This window comes from Papaver somniferum, chromosome 9 (assembly GCF_003573695.1).
Source record: "Papaver somniferum cultivar HN1 chromosome 9, ASM357369v1, whole genome shotgun sequence".
Classification (NCBI taxonomy): domain Eukaryota; kingdom Viridiplantae; phylum Streptophyta; class Magnoliopsida; order Ranunculales; family Papaveraceae; genus Papaver; species Papaver somniferum.
Window position 1 is genome coordinate 181,630,116 of NC_039366.1, and position 20,604 is coordinate 181,650,719.

The 20,604-nt window shown below is 38.4% G+C and overlaps 1 long non-coding RNA gene and 1 pseudogene across 1 annotated transcript; both read right to left on the reverse strand.

The window, feature by feature from the left end:
- Positions 1-12,271: 12,271 nt before the first annotated feature.
- Positions 12,272-12,827, reverse strand: LOC113313406. Its single transcript, XR_003341824.1, has 2 exons — positions 12,770-12,827; positions 12,272-12,314 (listed from the first exon to the last, which is right to left on the reverse strand). It is a non-coding gene; the product is annotated as an uncharacterized LOC113313406 (long non-coding RNA).
- Positions 12,828-12,981: 154 nt separating this feature from the next.
- Positions 12,982-14,122, reverse strand: LOC113312949 (annotated as a pseudogene).
- Positions 14,123-20,604: the final 6,482 nt, after the last annotated feature.

Below are 20,604 nucleotides of genomic sequence, written 5' to 3' on the forward strand. Positions count from 1 at the left end.
ACTTCTTCATCCGAACTCGGAATGACCTCATTCTTTTTGAATTTTTTTTATCTTTCAATTATATTCAAGATGATGATGAGAAATCCTTAATTTGAATGAGTTAAGATAGGTATTTGGCCTGTGTCTTGATTATGAGCGTTTTGCTCCTTTTCGTCGCACTATCTTCCACTTCTCTTGGACTTTGGCGCTTGAATACTTGGAATACTTCTCTTATTAGCTCTTTTCAGCACTTTGTAGTTCCTTTGTGGATGATTCACCTATTAGAGGCAAATAAGAGAAAACAAGAGTAATAATACGAATACATGCAAGAATAATAGCTTAAACAAGTATGGAATGGATACTAAAATCATATGAATTATGCACTTATCAAATTACCCCAAACTTAGATTTTGCTAGTACTCGAGCAAACTAAATAAAAATAACCTTAAATACAACAACTCCATCTCGTTGAGGATACAGTTACTCTTAGGATGAATAACAGGTTTTTAAACCCCTAGGTGTCCCTAGTGGACGAGTCATAGTCTCGTGAGGGCTTACAAGAGGTATACCCACAAAAACTACTCCAATTTCTCGCCTTGGAATAAGCACTAAGGATAGACACAAAGTAGTAGCTAAATAATTAGCCTACATAAGTTCTTTAGCTGCAAACATCCCACACATTCCAATCAACACACATAAGCAATTACTTGCGTGTGACATTCAACATGATTGCAAAATTCTACTAAGATAGTCATCGTGCTTGTTGCAACGTTTGTCACAACACTCGCATACTGAAATCACATGGATAGATAAGAAAATGGAAATATAAAAGTGAAGTGTGCAAATGTTGACTTAAGTGAAAGATGTTACCCACAATACTTGTATGAATGTCGTCAAAGGATATATATTTATAGCGCACTAGTTGAGAGAAGCACCCATTTAACTTGACCACATGATTAGATACTCTAAGTGCATGTTTCCTTTTCAGCAAGTACATGATAGTTGCCTTGGATCCTGCACTCCATGCTTGCTTAGGCGACGGAGACAGGGACAACGTTTCACACATACTGCTATCCAAAGTGTCAAGAACCTCATCAATAGTCTTTTTGACTTGCTATATAGTGATGATATGGTTTTTGTTTTCATCGACTATGATTAATCCGCAATTCCGAACCTATCATTTATTAGTGTCGATAAATGAAGAGGAGCCTTTTTTTTTCTTTTTTTTTTAATCATATAAAATCATCACATACATCATCCCGTGGTAAGAAATTGGAAGGGAGTCTAGCAACAAGCTGAGCCCCGACCGCTTTTTGAATGACAACCCCTAACCTATGGAAAAGAAACTCTCCAACTTTGACATTTGCATCATTACTAGCCATATAATTACGAAGCCTCTTTAGGAATGTGATAGTATCATCGCCGAGTTCACCTAAGGTAGTGAAGGCAAGGACCCTCAAACCCAACCCATGCTCCGTACGTTTCTCAAGATATTTAACACATTTGCGATCAATAGCATTTGCAAGGCCTTCACTGGGGTAAAGGTACGTACTCCATCACCCGTGAAGGGAGAGACAACGGTCACATCCATGCACACATCACGCCCATCAATCCAATTATGAACTAGAATGTCCGCATGTCTTAAGTCCAAGCCATTATTAGAAACGAGACCTAAGTCGACCTCCTTTCTAGCTGGGACACCGGCACGAGAACACATATCAACGATTATGTCAAGAACCAGATCATGTCGGAACTTAAGCCCGACTTTCATAGCACAATGTATAGCGTGATCTCCAAAAATATCCATGTCTCTGCCACAACAAGGACAAATACTCCCCTCCTCGAAAAGCGGTATACCCAGTCTATAACACATAACCGCGCTGAATTTTCTAGGACCTATATTCTGATTAAGACCCTCGATTGGAACAGCCATCAAGTAGTCTTGTGCATGTTTAATCTTGTTGCATTGCCACAGAGCAGCATCACGTGCATACAAATTAAAGTTAAGGGGTAACTCTTTCGTCACAGCATTAAAATATCTAACTGCCAAAGAACGCATAGATTGGGGGGCGGTACGATGGATACTAAGCTATGAGTCAGCAATACCACATACTAAGTTGTAAGTACTTATAGCATGCTCAAGACTTGGACTAAAGCCAGACACGTCTGAGTGACGCAAAATGTTATTCTGTTGCTCAATAGTTTGTAAGCTAGAAGCAACATAGACATATTGCATAGTATCATACATAGTGTAAACCCCTGCGCCACCATGTTGAATAGGTAAAGTAACTAAGCTTTGTTGAAGCTTACCAAACCCTGGGCCATCTCCCGTGATCAGGTGTTGAAGATATGTCATCAAAAACTCATCAAACAAAGGCTGAGCTTCACTCAAATGTGCTGGCTTGGCTGTACGCATAGAAAAATAAAGCCTAGAAACCCCCGTACAATTGCGCAGAAGGAGGAGCTCACATTGTGTATCTTTAAGCTTCTTGATAGCATCCATTAAGGCCGCAGTTTTCTGAACTTTTTTAACAACGAACTCTCTGCAGAACTGTTCTTTCATACTCACTGGCCCACCCAACAATTTTACGTCATCTGGAGGTCTACTAATGTCGTCTGGAAAAACACCTGGGAACATGCTTCTGTCATCGACAGTAGGCCAATAAATCTCTGTCTTGACCACGTTTAGATGTAGGCCAAACACCCGGCCTTCTTGTTGAACTATCTCCAAGGCTTTAGCCACCATAAGTGTGTCTCCAATCAAAGTCCCATCATCCAAATACCAAGCCTAGAGTTCCAATTGGCACTGCCTAGCAATACTGTGTATGAGAGGATAGAGTGTTAAGGAAAACTGAAGGGGTCCAAGGGGATCCCCTTGTTGCACTCCTTGCGCAGAGACTAAAGTTTTATCCATATAATACAACTTCGCTGGATCTGAATAACAAAACTCCACCCAATACGAGATAGAAGGACAATGCTTTCTCACCTATTTCAGCATGGCAGTGTGGCTCACTAAGTTGAAGGCATTGGAAAAATCGACAAGCAACATGGTCCGCGTGTTGGAGCATCCATGAACCTCCAACATACGGTTGACAGAGTGAAGAATAGCCTCCCCACCACAAGAAACTCCCACACCGAACTGATAATCACCAAAATATGATTCCATCTCCTTACACACATGAGCAGCTGCGACTTTCGAAACCAAACGTCTCCATACTGTACCTACGGAAATGGGCCGCAACCCTCCACTTGGCTTGACCAACCGTGTGAGTGGTGCAGAAGCAATGAAAACACTCAACTCTGATGGGCATAAGCCGGCCAGCCAGATGTTAACAATACTAGTGTGGAGGTAATCAAAACATCCGAAACCGCAGCTGCAGAACCACTAATCGTATCGATCAAATGTTGAGCACGTAGACCATCTCTACCACATGAGGTCCCCTTAGGGAATCTCTTGATTTTACCCAAAACCATTTCCTTGGAGGCTGTAAACGCAACTTGTGAAGGAGGTTCAGCAGGAATTGTTGGTGACGCGGCCTGGGGATGTTTGTGGCGTAGTGGTGGGCCCGGAGATGCGTATAAAATTGAAGCGAAGTGAAACGCGGGCCTACAGTAATACCGCAAGTGCACGGTCGTCGGTTGTAGCAGGTGAAGAAGGTGCTGGTGATGATGGTGGTGCGGCAGGTGAAGAAGGTGGTTCTGCAGAGGGAGGTGAGGGAGGAGAGGTCGATATGGGTTAGGGTAGGGGCTGTTTGTTTGAGGTCTAGGGTGTTCGACACTTGGGTGTGAGGCGAGTTCATCGATTTTTGATGTTCAGCGAGACTAAGCCGTGAGATGTGGAGCTGGTAGGTAGATCGGACGGTGATGCGGAGGCAAGCGAGGAGCGACCGTCGGATGAAGGGATACAACGAACGAACGGTTCTAGATAGGTTAGGTTGCTGTAGTGTAAGCGGAGATACAACTGTTGATGAACAGCAAGGGAGCATCCGTTGGATTCAACTACCATCTAATCTGAAGGCTTGGAATTTCAGCGCTGTGGTGCTTGGCAGAGACTTCAGATTTTGATGCTCTATGAAGGAGCGACCATCGGATGCTTCTGAGAACTGATCTGATGGCTGAGAATGGAGGCGTTTTTGTGTGTAGAAAATGAGGTTGTGCGCACCATTCTTCGCGGCTTCCTTGCGTGATTTCTCCCGGCTTTTCACTACTTTTCTGCTCTTTTTGCTCCGCAAGTCATCCGAACTTTATTTATTACCTAAAAATGCAAAATTAGTTAATAAAAATATTTATTCTTGAAAACAAGAAAAATGCAGAATATGGGATAAAATGTAGAATTAATGCACAAAAGATGAGTTAAATGCCAACAAAAAGGGATAAATATATACAATATTTGGCACTCATCAAATACCCCCAAACCTGAATTTTACTTGTCCTCAAGTAAAACAAAACTAAGGAAATCCTAACTATACCACTGTCGCTGGTCTCTCGAATGCATTTAGCGTACGCACTAAGCCTTTTAAACCACTAAGTGTCCCTAGTGGACGAGTGAAGTCTCGTGAAGGTTTACCAGAGGTGTGCCTACAAAACCTAAGGACAAAATATGAGCTCATATTCCATCAAATGTGACATGTGCAAAACAGTTTAAGCTCACAGCAAAATGGAGATGTCAATCTAGCTATCAAGGCACAATCCTAGCACTGATAACAAAAAAGACATGTGATAAGAGTGTAAAGTGTATCTACACATGTGTAAAGAAAGATCTGAAGTTATGACTACTAATCACCAAGAGATAGTTTCTCAGGCTAAGAACTGAGGTCGAAATCTAGCTAGCTGTCCGGACTTTACGAGAATTGTGAATGAGTTGGAGGTATTTCACAATTACTGCGTTGTACATCAATGGCATACACCCTCCTTGCTTATTACAAAAAAACACAAAAGATGACTCTTTACATGACTCTTATTTACATTGACTACTCTCTTTTTTATTTTTGGAACAAGAGATGATGGAATTGATAAATACTTGATTTTTTTGTATTTTTCTGATATTTTTTTCTCTTTTTTTTTTCTGAATATATACATCGTTTTTTTTTTTTTTTTTTTTTTTTTTTAAGAGTAAACACTTTTGATACAAATACAAAAGGAAACAAAAATTACATGACACTTTGCAAGAGGTAGCCCTTTTTGATGCACCCAGTTAAATTCGATGGTTGTCTTTCTTAATGTAACCTCCACCTTCTATCCCAACCAACCAAAGAACAAGCTAGTCAAGTTTCGTTCAGTATTCTAAAGTGATTGGCAATCGTAACTTCCTATCAAACACCTTAAAGATCGAGGCCATACATGTATTGGTAGATCGTGCGCGTGCAAATTTCTTATCACTATGTGAATTGTGCTAGAATCAGGGTGCCTAAATATCTAGACTAAGACTCCTAATAAAAATACATATTTGCACAAGAGTCAACATTTCAAGGTAAATGAGCTCCATTTTTATGATTTTTTTCAATTTTTTAATTTTTTTTTGAATTTTGATTTTTCAATTTTTTTTGGAATTTTTCAATTTTTTTTCAAAAAGAAGAAGGAGTTCGTTTTCAATTATGGAAAATTATCATGGTATCTACTCTATACCCCAAACCTAAACTAAACATTGTCCTCAATGTTTCAAAATATGGAAAGAATTAAAATGCAACATATGGAAAGGGACATGCTGAGTAGAGTAAAAGGAGAGAGAATACCCGATTTCGGCGAAAGCAGAATTAAAACTCCGTTATTCAGGGCAAAAATCCAACATATTTCAGCCGAGATCATATTGGATTAGCAAAATATATACAAAAGGAAATTTAACTAACACATTATCTACAAGAAGATTTGGTTTTTTTTTTTTTTTTTTTTTTTTTTTTTTAAGAAAGAAAATAAAATTTGGTTTTTTGAATGGGAGCAAGCCCACTGTGCAAGCCTTTTGTGTTTGCTTTGGCTCCGCTTGGTTGAAAACTTTTGGTGGAACTGAGTCCAAAATCTCGGCCTAGAATTTGGGTACTCGGCCCACTAACGAGTTCAACTAGCGTGGTCAGTTACAAGCTCAGCTGGGTTTAAAAACCCAGAATACAAGATATAAGTCCAAATTAAACAAGCTCACAAAAATTAAATACAAGCCCACAAATTAAACAAACAAGCCCACAAATAAATTATTACAAACCCAACAGAAAATAAGAGAAGCCCAAAAATTGGCTTTAATATTACAAGCCCACAATTAAAAAATTGGAAGCCCACAATTCGGGTTCTCTTAAATGGGTTACCTTTTAAGCACAGCCCAGCTGCTCTGATATTGTTGCAAAAACCCAGTTGGGTTTTGGTTCTTTTCCTTGGTGGCGTCCCAACAGAGGAAGAACAGGTTCAGAACAGCAGGTCCAACATCAAATGAAGTGAAACAGATGCAGATGCAAATGCTATGCAGTGAAATGCAAAAATAGCTAAAAAAACAACAAGAAAAACACAGCACCAATCCCCGGCAGCGGCGCCAAAAACTTGGTGGGCCCGGAGATATGTATAAAATTAAGCGCAATGAAAACGCGGGCCTACAGTAATACCGCAAGTGCACGGTCGTCGGTTGTAGCTCGTGCAAGTACGGGTCGATCCACAGAGATTGGGAGTGTTTTGTTGTTTCTAGCTATTTTAGGTTCTAGCTGCTATTGGGCTATGAAGCCTTTTGGCTTAAATTGGGCTTTGAGTACTAATGGGTTTGATAACAATAAAATGAACTGAGCTTGGGATCAGTTAGTCTTTGAAGTGTAAATGGGCTTTGGCCTTAAACTTAGGCTTTTGATTAAGCCCAAAGTTGACTGAATTGGGCTTTTAGCCTTAATGAAATGGGCTTCAGTTTGTACAAACAATGGACAGTGGGCTTAGAACTGAGAACTGAGCTTGGGCTCAGTTGAAGTGAGCTTTGGAGCAGCAGTGCAAAGAAAGCAGCAGCAGCAGGGTTGCAGCAGCAGCTGCAGCAGTAGAAGGAAAAGGCAGCTGCAGCAACAGCAGCTGCAGCAACAGTAGTGCAAAGAAAGCAGCTGCACAAACACTGAGTAGCAGGGTAGGGAGGAGGAGGAAAAACAGTGATGGCAGTGAAAGTAGTGGTGGCACTAAGCCAAGGTAACAGTGGCAATGAGGCAATATAGCAAAGGCAATGCAGTAAATAAAACAAGACAATGAAGACAATGAAGAAAACAAGCAGAGAACAATGCAAAATGAACCAAGGCCTAAGCCAAGGGCAGGGATGATAGTGAAACTGAAATGGTGACAATGCAAGGCCAAGGGAAGAATACAGGCATACAAATAGAATGGGAAGAGAATTAGCTTGCTATGAGCACTAATTTCTCCCAATGCTCAATCAACACATTGCATCCTAAGCATACAAAAATGGAATGGCAAGATAATCAGCTTGCTATGAGCACTGATTTCTTCCATTGCACAATCAAAACAATGCTTCAAAGCTCTAACCTAACATTCCATCACTTCTTGACAGTGAATTAAAACAACAATGAACTAAACATGGCACTAACAGTGAACTAACATTAAGCACAAAACTAAACATTAAACACAAAACTGACATAACAGTGAACTAACATTAAACACAAAACCAAATTGAAATTAGAAACAAACATAAATTAAATGAACATGGAATTAAACATGAAACAGAAATTGAAAATTAACTTAAATTGAACTTGAAATTTAAAATTAAACATTAACAGAACTTCACAGTCCTGGACACTGGCTAGTCCAGCATACCTTTCTACACCACACCCATTCTCTATTTATAGTTACAGGCTTCAATTTCCCTAAATACCTAATTCCCCCAAAATTAGGGTTTGTTCTTCCCCAAATTACAAAAAATAAAAATTAGGTTGTCTCAATTACCTAATCCATCGTGATAGTCGCAACCCATGATGCCAATTCTCTTTCTCTACCTCTCCATAGCCTTGTTGTCCTCGATTGATGACATGCAATCACTCTCACCAATTCCACACGTCACTGAGGTCGTGTGATGTTGATGAAGGGATCGAAAATCATCATGGATAGTTGGTGGTGAAGGTGGGTTGCGTTTGTAAGGTGATTTGGTGGAGGTTAGGTGGTAGAGATGGTGGTGACAGAGGTGGAGAAGGTGGTGGTGTACGGTGGTTTCTGCAGAGGAGTGGGGGAGAAGAAGAAAGAAAGAGGAGAAGAATGGGTCGATAGTTTAGGGTATAGGTATAGGTTGCTAGTGTATGAGGCGGGATATCAAATTTCGATGTTGGCGAATCTAAGTCACTGGATGCGAAGCTGTTAGGTGAATCGGATGGCTACCCCTGAAGAGGCTGGTAGCGACCGTCGGATGCTTTGATACAACAAAATCAACGGCGAAGATCGAGGTTAGGTGTTGTAGTGTTAACCGGAAGTATCGATATTTGATGAACAGGCAAAGAAGCGAGACTAAGCCGTGAGATGTGGAGCTGGTAGGTAGATCGGACGGTGATGCGGAGGCAAGCGAGGAGCGACCGTCGGATGAAGGGATACAACGAAACGAACGGTGCTAGATTAGGTTAGGTGCTGTAGTGTAAGGCGGAGATATCAAACTTTGATGAACAGCAAGGGAGCATCCGTTGGATTCAACTACCATCTAATCTGAAGGCTTGGAATTTCAGCGCTGTGGTGCTTGGCAGAGACTTCAGATTTTGATGCTCTATGAAGGAGCGACCATCGGATGCTTCTGAGAACTGATCTGATGGCTGAGAATGGAGGCGTTTTTGTGTGTAGAAAATGAGGTTGTGCGCACCATTCTTCGCGGCTTCCTTGCGTGATTTCTCCCGGCTTTTCACTACTTTTCTGCTCTTTTTGCTCCGCAAGTCATCCGAACTTTATTTATTACCTAAAAATGCAAAATTAGTTAATAAAAATATTTATTCTTGAAAACAAAGAAAATGCAGAATATGGGATAAAATGTAGAATTAATGCACAAAAGATGAGTTAAATGCCAACAAAAAGGGATAAATATATACAATATTTGGCACTCATCACGTAGTTCTTCCAATGTGCCAGAATTGGAAGGAGCAACCCCACTGGACGTAAGGGTACGTATGGCTGCTGTGTACATTCCATGGCTCATCTTCTTACGACAAAGACACACGTTTTTGGCTTCCTGACTATCGTATTTTTTCCTCTTGATCTTCAGCAGCTCTTCTAGCCAGGCTTTATGCTCTTCCAGAACTCGATTAACCAGAGTGATACACCGTTGGTTGTTAGACCACATCAACAAGGCATTATTGATGGATGTTATCTGCAACTTCTTCCTGCTGCCAGACTGTTCTTCTTTGCTACTCGTTGGGATGTAGGTATGAAGTACACAGACTGGGAAAAGCAGAAGTTGAATCCACAATGTGATATCCTTAGGGTTATGGATGACTTTCTGTATTGCCGAGTTGAAATTTCTCGCAAAGAAAAGTTTACATTTAGCTGGTATGCTGGACACAGTTTTGATTTGTTGGCGAAGCACGGTATCCAGCAATTCCAAGCTCAAACAAGGAAGGGAATCAGATGTAGGAATGATGTGAGATGGACTGTCACAGGTAGGTACATCCACAGGGCAGGGGATGTTATGAATCAGGAAATCAACCCCAACTCCATTGAACGGACCTTTAGTTACGTCCCCTGGATGTAACCTGCAAGAACTCCTCCAAACCTGTAGTCGCATACAGTCTGTACACATCCACATCTTCAATTGACGCAAGACATCTTCCCAAGTTTTGTAGACTTTACTGTTGTTGCTGATCCTGCCACGGCAAACAGCTTTGCACTCTACATTGGGGTAATGCTTATCACGCAGATGTGTTAGTAATGAACCTTTGGTATAGCCTCTTCCTCGAACACCGTCAGAGCAACCATCGAAACCAGAGAATGAGCAATGGAAGTGTGTCTCTTCTGAAGATTCAGAACCCTAGATGTTGTACGAAGTGGAAGAACCTCTTGTTCTCACCATGGCTAATCAAAAACCCATATAAAAACCCTAGCTGCGAAACCCTAAAGTGGAAGAACCTCTTGTTCTTTTTTTTTTATTTTTTTCGGCTCACTCTTTATGAGTGTAAGACAATTTTCTTATGTGGATATTATATAAACTCAACCAAGGATTACCTTGCTACAACATCCACAGCAGTATCAGGATCCCACCAAATCACTTTAGAGAAACATAAAACTGCAAAAATAAAAAGAAAGTGATTCAGTAATGATTAATTGCGAGGATGAATCTTTCAAATGACTACCATAGCTTAGTTTCTCATTCAATTATGAACGTATATATATTTAAGGATTGAAATAAATGGAACTTAATCTATAGTCGTAAGAACTGTTTCAACCTAAAAAGGTTTCAAGTGTCATCCTGAATAGCTCATAATTAACTCTAAAAGATGAAGTCTCAAGAATGCAAGAAATTAAAGAGTATTATTATTTATTTTACATGCAAACCAAACATGCTTAACTACTCCCCCACACTTAAACTCAACATTGTCCTCAATATTCAAAACCGAAAATTCTGATTTCTGACATAACAACCCTGAAAAACTCAAAAACCTGTACAAATGGGTAGGGAACTAGGAAAAACATTCTAAGCGAAAGTTGTTCGCCTACATCTTTTATATGAGGTTTCGAAAGGGAACAGTGTTTCTATAAACGGTCTGACTTTTATGGCCTCTGGACTGACAGACATGCAATCTGAAAAAGTTCTGGAAAAATGCCGAAACTCAAATGTCCAGGCCAATCGCTCCAACTTAACAAACTCCGAATTCATATTTTATTTTTGTAAAAGAAAGATGAGTCTGTCATCTTTAAAAGTTGGGCTCAACCACTCAAATCGGACTCCGTATGAAGTCTCGAGAGCTATTTTCGTAACAAGTTCGCAGTCAGAATTTTCTGACGAGAATTCATCAAAACTTTCATTATAGATATAGGATTTTGTAAAATTTAAGATGGGAATGCAAGATATGATATGAAAAACTAAAAAAATTAAAAAACAAAAGGAATAGAGATACAAAACCGATGGGTTGCCTCCCATTTAGCGCTTGGTTTAACGTCGTCAAAGCCCGACGTTATTGTTATCGTCCATATACCAATAATCTGAAAATTTGGTAGTCGTTCCAAATAACAATCTGCAATTCAAATAATAGCTTCACAAAAACATTATCACAAAAGATAAATATTGAAGCTATCACTTTATTGAAGTTTCCCACGCACTTAGTCCTTTCTACACTCGGAAGTGGATAAAGAACATAGAATTCGGGGACCTCAAAGGGTTCCTCAGCTTTGTGAACCTGCACAATGCTCGAATCAAACACATCAAGTGGTGGATACTTAGAAGCAAAATAATCCGTTAAAACTTTGGAAGCACACAACTCCAATCCTAAGTGAGGTAATTTCTTAAAAGTTGGGTTAACAACTCTTTGAGAAGCTACTTCAATTGGAGGCACTACAAGAAAACTTGGTTTGAGCAACCAAAATCTTAGCAAGAGCCCAAAATTTTGGTCGCTTTAGCAGTCGAGCAACCAAAATTCCGACTACCATAAGTTTTGGTGGTTGCTAACCTGTTACCGCTACTTCTTAGCTACCAAATAATTTTTTTGGTTGTTCAAGTACTTTTTCCAAGTTCTGTATAGCGAGTGCCATAGTAGGTTAGTAACTATTTACGTCAAGCGACCACAGACCAGCAAGTCAAAATAAATTTTGGTCGGTCAAACCTGTCTCAGCAACCAAGTTTAGAATCACCAAATCAGAAGAGATCACGAGCATGTAGCTAGCTTAGCTCATTGGTTGGACAGTTTACTAATCATCCTGCATAAGGGTTCGAAAAAAACAATGAATTTAATCCAATAGATATACACCCAATCGTAATTCAAATTCTCCCCTAAACAATTGTTTGTGTCAAGTTACACTTAATCCAACTTACAGCTGAATTCAATCGACACTTATGTTCAAAATCCGAGAAGCACTAATAAAAACTCAAAATTCACACTAGTACAAGTCATTTATTCTATCACTCAACACACTTCCATATTTGTGTAGATAATGACTTGCTTGCAAGCATTATTGCTTCTCCCCACTTTCTTCTCCTCCAACAGCTTTTTGTAGCTCCGTTTGAAACTGCTCATATTAATGCAAAACAGAATGACAAGGGTCATTACGCATACATAAAGTTAAAATATGAAAACACAACAGATAACAGAAGCAGAAATAAGAACTATGAGAGAGTGACACACCCCAAGTTGGTCGGAAGGCTTTTTTGAAGCTCTCGCTGCAATTGAATTACTTCTGATTCAGGTCCAGACCTTTAAGCAGAAATGAATACTAGTTATGCCTTGTGAGTATATACAGATTATGCAAGATGGTGACTATAGCAAGATTCGTAAAATGGGTATGCGCATATACTAGTGACAAGCAAGGTGCTGAGAAGACCGCAGGTTTTTCCAATCAAGAAAGAAAATAAAAAGAAAAAGAAATGTCGGTCTGCAGAAATGATCTAGCAGAACCAATCTTCGAACTTTTGTAAAGACCCGACATTAGATTCATGGTTTACGGCAACTAGGTGAATACAGAACACTTATGATTGAACTCCTTGTCTTGTTAAATAGGTTGTATTTTAAAGATGAATCAATATGAGTATTTACCCTGAACTGAAGTTACACATGTTCTTATGAGTTCCCCGTTAGTCACCAAATTGATATTCCTGAATAACTAACCAAATAATCATTATGCAAGGTTAAAAGAGATATGCATGACTTACTTCTTTGATGGCTTGATTTGTTTTTCAGGTGTTGCATTCGTGTTTGTAAACTCTGAAATGAAGGACCTTTTATCTGCAGAATTATAAGAACACAGTGACTACTCATGATGGACAAACTATGATAAAAAAAAACATAGAGGGGAATTGCCTAAGTAAATGTCAAGATAGGTGTAAAATTATCATGGCTATTGCTTCTAATGGCACAGGTCACATCAGCTTACATAGTACATGTACAAAGAAAGGACAAACTGATATACCTATATAAGAATTTGTACAATTCAATTGTATACTCTGAAGCACTCTAAATGGACATTTGTACACAGCTCAAAGGTAGGACGTACATGGATATTGACTGAGATGAACCTAGCAGGTAATGCATGTGTAACTCAAACCCATAAAACAGAAGTTTTCTTACCGTTCCAATGGAGGGCTTCTCCTTGCTATCCTCTGTTAGAAGTAACCCACCAGCAGTTTCCTTCTCGGCCTCCTCAACCTGAACACAATCATGTGTAAGAACCACTATTAAATAGGAAATCACTCAAATATGTAATCACAAATTATACTACAACCAAAATAATGCAACGAGTAACAACCCCAATCTAAAATATTGCCTGCTTAGGTAAAAGAAACCATGTTCACATGAACCCAATACTACTATGGTGCCTCATAGTGCAAGGTCCAACCCTCCCCTGTAAAATTTCCCTGCAATTGTTTTCCCAATTTATTACTCTCCCAAGCCATTCTTTACTTATATCGACACCTTAAATTTCTCTAGATTTATGAAGAATCTGACTATGTAAAGTGGGAACAGACGTTAATTAACACGTGTTCGCTCAGGGGCTTAAAATCCTTGACATCTTCGGTCTCGAGAATACCAACAATGCCATCGTCATTCAATAAAATATGGCTTACTCCATTCAAGTCCACTCAGTTCCGGCGTATTTGGAGTAAATGACTTGAGCACCAGTCTACCAACAAATCATCTTACAATTGTTAATGTCAATTCAAAACCATAGACACACAGAAGATAAATACCCTTAGCTGAGTTAATCATTACCTTCACACTAACATCGAGTTGGGACTTTCCGACGGTCTTACCCTTCTCAATAAAAAGGAACTCACTTCCTTGTGGCTTAGTCTGAGCGGTAGAAGGCGACTGAATACCACCTGTGGTCTTCTGCTCTGCTGTCTTGGTTACAACAAGCACCCTGTCTCCCAAGGGCCTGTGTCTCCCAACGGCTTGAGGGCAGTGTACTGTAAAAAAAAATAGAGCAAGGTCAATTATAATAAAAATATTCCAACTAGCAACAAGTGAGTAAAGGTAGGATCCCTGAAAAAACAGTTGACAGTCATGGTACTTCATTATCACATACAAATGAAGATGAACCAGCAACTGAATCCAATGGATTCGCATAGAAATGGTATAGTTCACAAATGTTATCCCATACCTAAACAGGCTTCAAATAAACACACTGAGCAAAAAAATATACCAAAGCATAATGCCTAATGGTGAGCATAAGAATGAGCCTTTTCTTTCACAAACCCTCTCATATCTCAATTATGACTCAAACAACATAAAACGCTTGTCACTTTTCAGCATAATGGTAGGCATCACAATCATCCTTTACTTTGACAAACTCTCTCGTATTGCAACAGAAAGAAAACCAGACTACTGTTACCCACATGGATGCCCGACTGGAACAACATAAATCACATATTTGTTAAATAAAAATTTCTTCTAATCAGAACCCAAAGCAGCGATTCATAAGACAATGACTAAGCAATCACAACCGAAAAAGCAATACCCAAACGATTAAAATTCACAGGGATTTTAATTTGGGTAGTAACAAATTTGTAATACACAGAAAGCCCAATTTGTTAAGCTCAACTCCATCACTACCCACTTCTAAAAATCTCAAATTTCCCCTATTACATGAACAGACAATTCTAAAACTCAACCCAGATTTCAATTGAATGAAATCCCACTTTGAAGAAAATCAATTTTGTTCCTTAATTCAATGAAAGTCTATCTAAGAAAAGTAAAATAAACGAAGAAAACATCTAATAGAGAAAGATACAAGCCTGTATAAAAACTAAATAAAACGAGCACGCCCAAAGAGATTTAAGTAAACAGGTGAAATATCTAGCTTACTAAATCTTGATAAATTCTTGGTAAAAGAAACAATTTTTACTGAAAAGAATTTTGAATCAATCAATTGTCAACAGTAACCGGACAAAATCGAAGTAATAAATTGATTAAAACCCCAAAATTAAATGAACCGCTCAAGAAATCCAAAAATCAAACAAATCCCATACTGATAAAACCCTGGATCTGAACAATATATAGCATCAAAACTTTCTCAAGGGAATAAAAAGAGAAATCAGAACAAACCTAAAACTGTAACGGCCGCGTCATTCCCTTTTCAATTTCTGAGAGAGAAACGAGGGATTCGAGTTCCTTTCAAACTGTGAACTAGAGATGTTACGGATTTGAGGTTTAATTCAGGAAACAAGTTTTACTTTTTATTTTACTTCATAAGATATGTGATGGATCGGAGTTTTTTTACAGAAATTGAGACACAGAAAGAAAGAAAGAAAGAGAGGTGAGATAGAAGCTGTGAAAAGGTTCCAAATGAGAGAGAAGGAGAGAGTTTCTGCCTCAGGGTTTCAATTCTAGATTTACCAAACATGAATTTTAGATTTCACCCAAAAAAAGCGCCAACATTCCCGCCAATTCGTATACCCTAAGATGTTTTCGCGCCACATAAGAGCTGTAGTTTTGGCACCGTTGGATAAGGTAGTAATCTGAATCCTTGCTTGTGTTTTGCGTTTATAGCCATACGATTAAAGATCATTGTTTCCTATTGGCTGAATATATCATGCGGATCATATCTGGTAGCTTTGGTGTTTTCAATTGGCTAGATATGCATCATGAGGATCATAATTGGTATCTCTAGTGTGGGAAGCATCTTGTGTGATTTGCATCGCTAATTGATCTCTAAATTATAGTACTAAGTATCAAAAAATAACAAGAAATTGAGTAAAGTTAAGGTAAGTTGAGTAGCAAAATGTTAGTGGATAATGCAATTAAGAGAGTTTATGGGAGAAGGGGAAACCGATAAAATTCATAGTTTATTGTAAGTTGAAAATACTTTTTTGGAATGTTAGAATCTCTTTCATTATCGGTTCATTCTCTAAATACAAATTCTCATCACGTAAGGATTCCCCATTTTTGGTCCAAATTTCCAGGAGACTGATTACACGTGAGGGGCCGACGAAGAATCCAAGTTGAAGGGTTATTGAAAAACAATACTTTTGAATAACATGTGAGCGAGGTTAACGGACATTCGGCTTGAATTGACGGATAACCGTATGAACCAGTTGAATTCAATTAAAATTGAGTGAGGTTGAGTGATAGTAACAAAATTGATAGATCACAAATGAAATTTACCAAGGTCGATGGACATTCCGCTAAGATGGTTGCTAACTGGAGAAACTAATAGAATTATGGAAAAATTGAGTGAGGCGGATTGGCAACAAGTGAGATTGATTCTAAAAAAAAAAAACAATAGGTTGGCAGAAAATAAGTGAAACTAAGGAAAACCAATTGAAATTTAGTTTGGATCAATAGGTAACCACACAACCCTTGGAATCAAGGAGAAATCGAGCAAAGTCGAGCAATATGGGATAAGACCGTGATCGATAGATAACGGGTGAAATTGACTAAGGTCGATGACAATATATTCAATTAAAATAATATATACTAGAGAAACCAAAGTAATCTGAGGGAAATTGAGTGAGACTGACCGACATTGAGTAAGAGTGATGGATTAGAAATGATTCTAAATGAAGGACCAATGAAATAGAGCTGCATAAGAACCGACCCGCCAAGCCGAACCCGATATAATTGCGGTTTTTAAGTCAAAATCTTCGTAAGAACGATGAATCCACCATTTACAAGTAAGATTCCATCAAAATATTCTCTGGAACCTTGAACAAATCCTTTTCCGACGACTTCGAGAAAGAAAGTGGCTCCGAGTTCGAAACCTGGCCGGGAGTGGACTACTATAAGTCAGAGACTTTATAAGAACGATGAATCCACCCATTTACAAGTAAGATTTCATCGAAATATTCTCTGAAACCTTAGGCAAACCCTTTTCTGGCGACTTCGAGAAAGAAAGTGGCTCCGAGTTCGAAACCTGGGCGGGAGTGGACTACTATAAGTCAGAAACTTCGTAAGAATGATGAATAAACCCATTTACAAGTAAGATTCCATCGAAATATTCTCTGAAACCTTAAACAAATCCTATTCCGGCGACTTCGAGAACGAAAGTGGCTCCGAGTTCGAAACCTGGCCGGGAGTGGACTACTATAAGTCAGAGACTTCGTAAGAACGATGAATCCACCTATTTACAAGTAAGATTCCATCGAAATATTCTTTGAAACCTTAGGCAAACCCTTTTATGGCGACTTCGAGAAAGAAAGTGGCTCCGAGTTCGAAACTTGGCCGAGAGTGGACCACTATAACTCAGAAACTTCGTAAGAATGATGAATAAACCTATTTACAAGTAAGATTTCATCGAAATATTCTCTGAAACCTTAAACAAATCCTATTCCGGCGACTTCGAGAACGAAAGTGGCTCCGAGTTCGAAACCTGGACGGGAGTGGACTACTATAAGTTGGAGACTTCGTAAGAACGATGAATCCACCTATTTACAAGTAAGATTTCATCGAAATATTCTTTGAAACCTAAGACAAACCCTTTTCTGGCGACTTTGAGAAAGAAAGTGGCTCCGAGTTCGAAACTTGGCCGGGAGTGGACCACTATAACTCAGAAACTTCGTAAGAACAATGAATCCACCTATTTACAAGTAAGACTCCATCAAAATATTCTCTGAAACCTTAGTCAAATCCTTTTCCGGCGACTTCGAGAACGAAAGTGGCTCCGAGTTCGAAACCTAGCCGGGAGTGGACTACTATAAGTCAGAGACTTCGTAAGAACGATGAATCCACCTATTTACAAGTAAGATTTCATCGAAATATTCTTTGAAACCTAAGACAAACCCTTTTCTGGCGACTTCGAGAAAGAAAGTGGCTCCGAGTTCGAAACCTGGCCGGGAGTGGACCACTATAACTCAGAAACTTCGTAAGAACGATGAATCCACCTATTTACAAGTAAGACTCAATCAAAATATTCTCTGAAACCTTAGACAAATCCTTTTCCGGCAACTTCGAGAACGAAAGTGGCTCCGAGTTCGAAACCTAGCTGGGAGTGGACTACTATAAGTCAGAGACTTCATAAGAACGATGAATCCACCCATTTACAAGTAAGATTCCATCGAATTATTCTTCGAACCTTAAACAAACCATTTTTTGGCGACTTCGAGAAAGAATGTGGCTCAGAGCTCGAAACCTAGCCGGGTGTGGACTACTATAATTCGGAAACTTCGTAAGAACGATGAATCCACCTATTTACAAGTAAGATTCCATCGAAATTTTCTCTGAAACCTTAAACAAACCCTTTTATATGTTGTTTCACACAACAAGAAGGTAGAGTTGTCATATTCTGTCTCACAACCCTGTGATACGCTATTAGGTATTTCTAATTTTTTCATGTGTAATGATATTTTTTTTTAGTTTTCTCTGTTTTAGTGGTATATTTTTTCATTTGCACACTTTCTTTACAAATCCTGGCTCCTCCCCTATCTACAATTCATAGAAATGAGAACCCTAAAATTAAAAAGAATTCATCAATTAAAATTCAAGAAACTGGACCGACGAATAATCCAAATTTGATCAAATATAATATTCAATCAAATTTACGTTTTACACTTCTGATTTGTGCCCACATTTTTGCACATTAGCCGATTTGTGTGCGAAGGGATATAGGGACATCCCATTTATTCCCACATAAATAAAAAGTCATAAAATGCTTGTACTAAATATGAAAAACCATAAAATCACTATGTTTAACTTAAGAATGTTTCATAATTTTATATCCACTCAATTTATACTATAAAATGAATTAAAATGCGGAAAAAATATGGAGCATCCTGTGGCCGGTATCCTCATGTATGTGTTGATTTGTATCATATCAGTTTTTTCCCCACCTAAACGTTAGTCTGACTTCGTCGTCATTTTTTCTGGTCGCCAATCGTAGGCTTGGAACATTTTGTTGAGCCGCAAATTACCCCGACATGTGATTCACATGATAAATAACATTTTGTTTAAATTTTAATAATTTGGATGAGTGGAAAATTTTTCCAACATGTACCAATCAAAATTTGGTTCAAATTTTGGTAATTTGGCGAGCCCAACTTTCCCCCAACTTCTTACTCACATGCCAAAAAAAAAAAGTTGGTTCAAATTTTGTTAATTTCCCCGAGCGGGAACTCTCGGCGCCAATATCCACTCAGTACAAAATATCTTAATAAAATAAAGAAATCTCCCCGAATAAATTTGTTTCCACCCCATGTGAAATGGGAACAAAAGTTATAAACTATATTCTCACCCGTGTGAGTCGTATAAGTTAGAAGCTAGGGTTTCTTCTTCACATTTTTAAGTTCGTTCTCTCTCTTTTATGTTTAGTAGCAGCGGCTGCAGGACAATCGAGGGTTTCTCTTCATCGTACACTAAATTCTTGGGTAAATCATTGTTCTTTACTTCGATTTTAAGTTCATGTTTTCTTTTTGAGCATGCATACCTTTGATTTTAAGCTTTTAGATTCACTGGCTAGGTTTAATTTTGGGATTCATCAAAAGTATTAATTTTAATTTTTGTTTTTAGTCTTTGAAGTTGTCTTTTTGCTACTTTAAGCTTTGATTTTAAGCTTAGGGGTCTCATTTTGAACAGGCATGTATTTTATTTTAAGATTTCAAATCCACTACCTAGGGTTCAATTTGGGGATTAATCAAAGTTTTTTTTTTTTTTTTTTAATTTTTTTTTGATGTCGTCCTTTTTGGTGCTTTAAGCTTTGTTTAATTCTCTTTTACATTTGTTTTTTGGTTGGATTGGATCCTCCATTAACCTCTTTCTTTTTTTTTTCTTTTTTTTATGTAACTTTCTTCCTTGTTAAAGAAAGGAAGAACCCTAAATCCTTTGTTTCATGGATTTTTTTTCTGGCAATTTCATATATACCTTGTCAATTTCATGTATACCCTTGCTGTAAGTTTTGGTTGTTGGGTGATTTCCTTGATAGTTGTTTTCAGAAATGGCTAGAAAGAGTTTTTTTTTTTCTTTTTTTATTCTCTTGATGTTATCTATTTTCATGCTTTATTTAATTTTATCTTACATTTGTGTTTGGGTTGGATGGAATCTTCCATTAACCTTGTGTGTGTGTTTTTTTTTTTATATTTTTTTTTTGTTCTTTGTAACTATGTCTTGTACCTTTCTTATAAAGGAAGAACCCTAGTTTCCTTTGATTTACCTTACGTTTCATGCATTATTTTTTTTCTTCTATGAAGTTCATTTATGCCCTTGTTAGTTTTGGGTGTTGGTAAACTTGTGAAGTTTTAGCTTGTTGAGTGATTTTCCTGATTTTTGTTTTAAAAAATGATTAGAAGTAGAAGTGGTCTCGCGAAACAAGTTTCCCGTGGTGATCCCATGACCACTCCGCAGTACTCTTCCTCCCCCCAACATGAGAAAAGGATCCAACTAATATGCGATCTGTAAACGGTAACAATATTTCTTCCCCTTTCTTGTAGTTCCTCCCTTATTTTGTTTATTGTACCATTTCATTTGTTATCCATATCTAATCTTTTTGTCTATGAGTTGCTGCAGCTATTGGTGGTCCATCTTTAAATATATCAAAGTCGAGAAAGCGACCTGCTGCCGT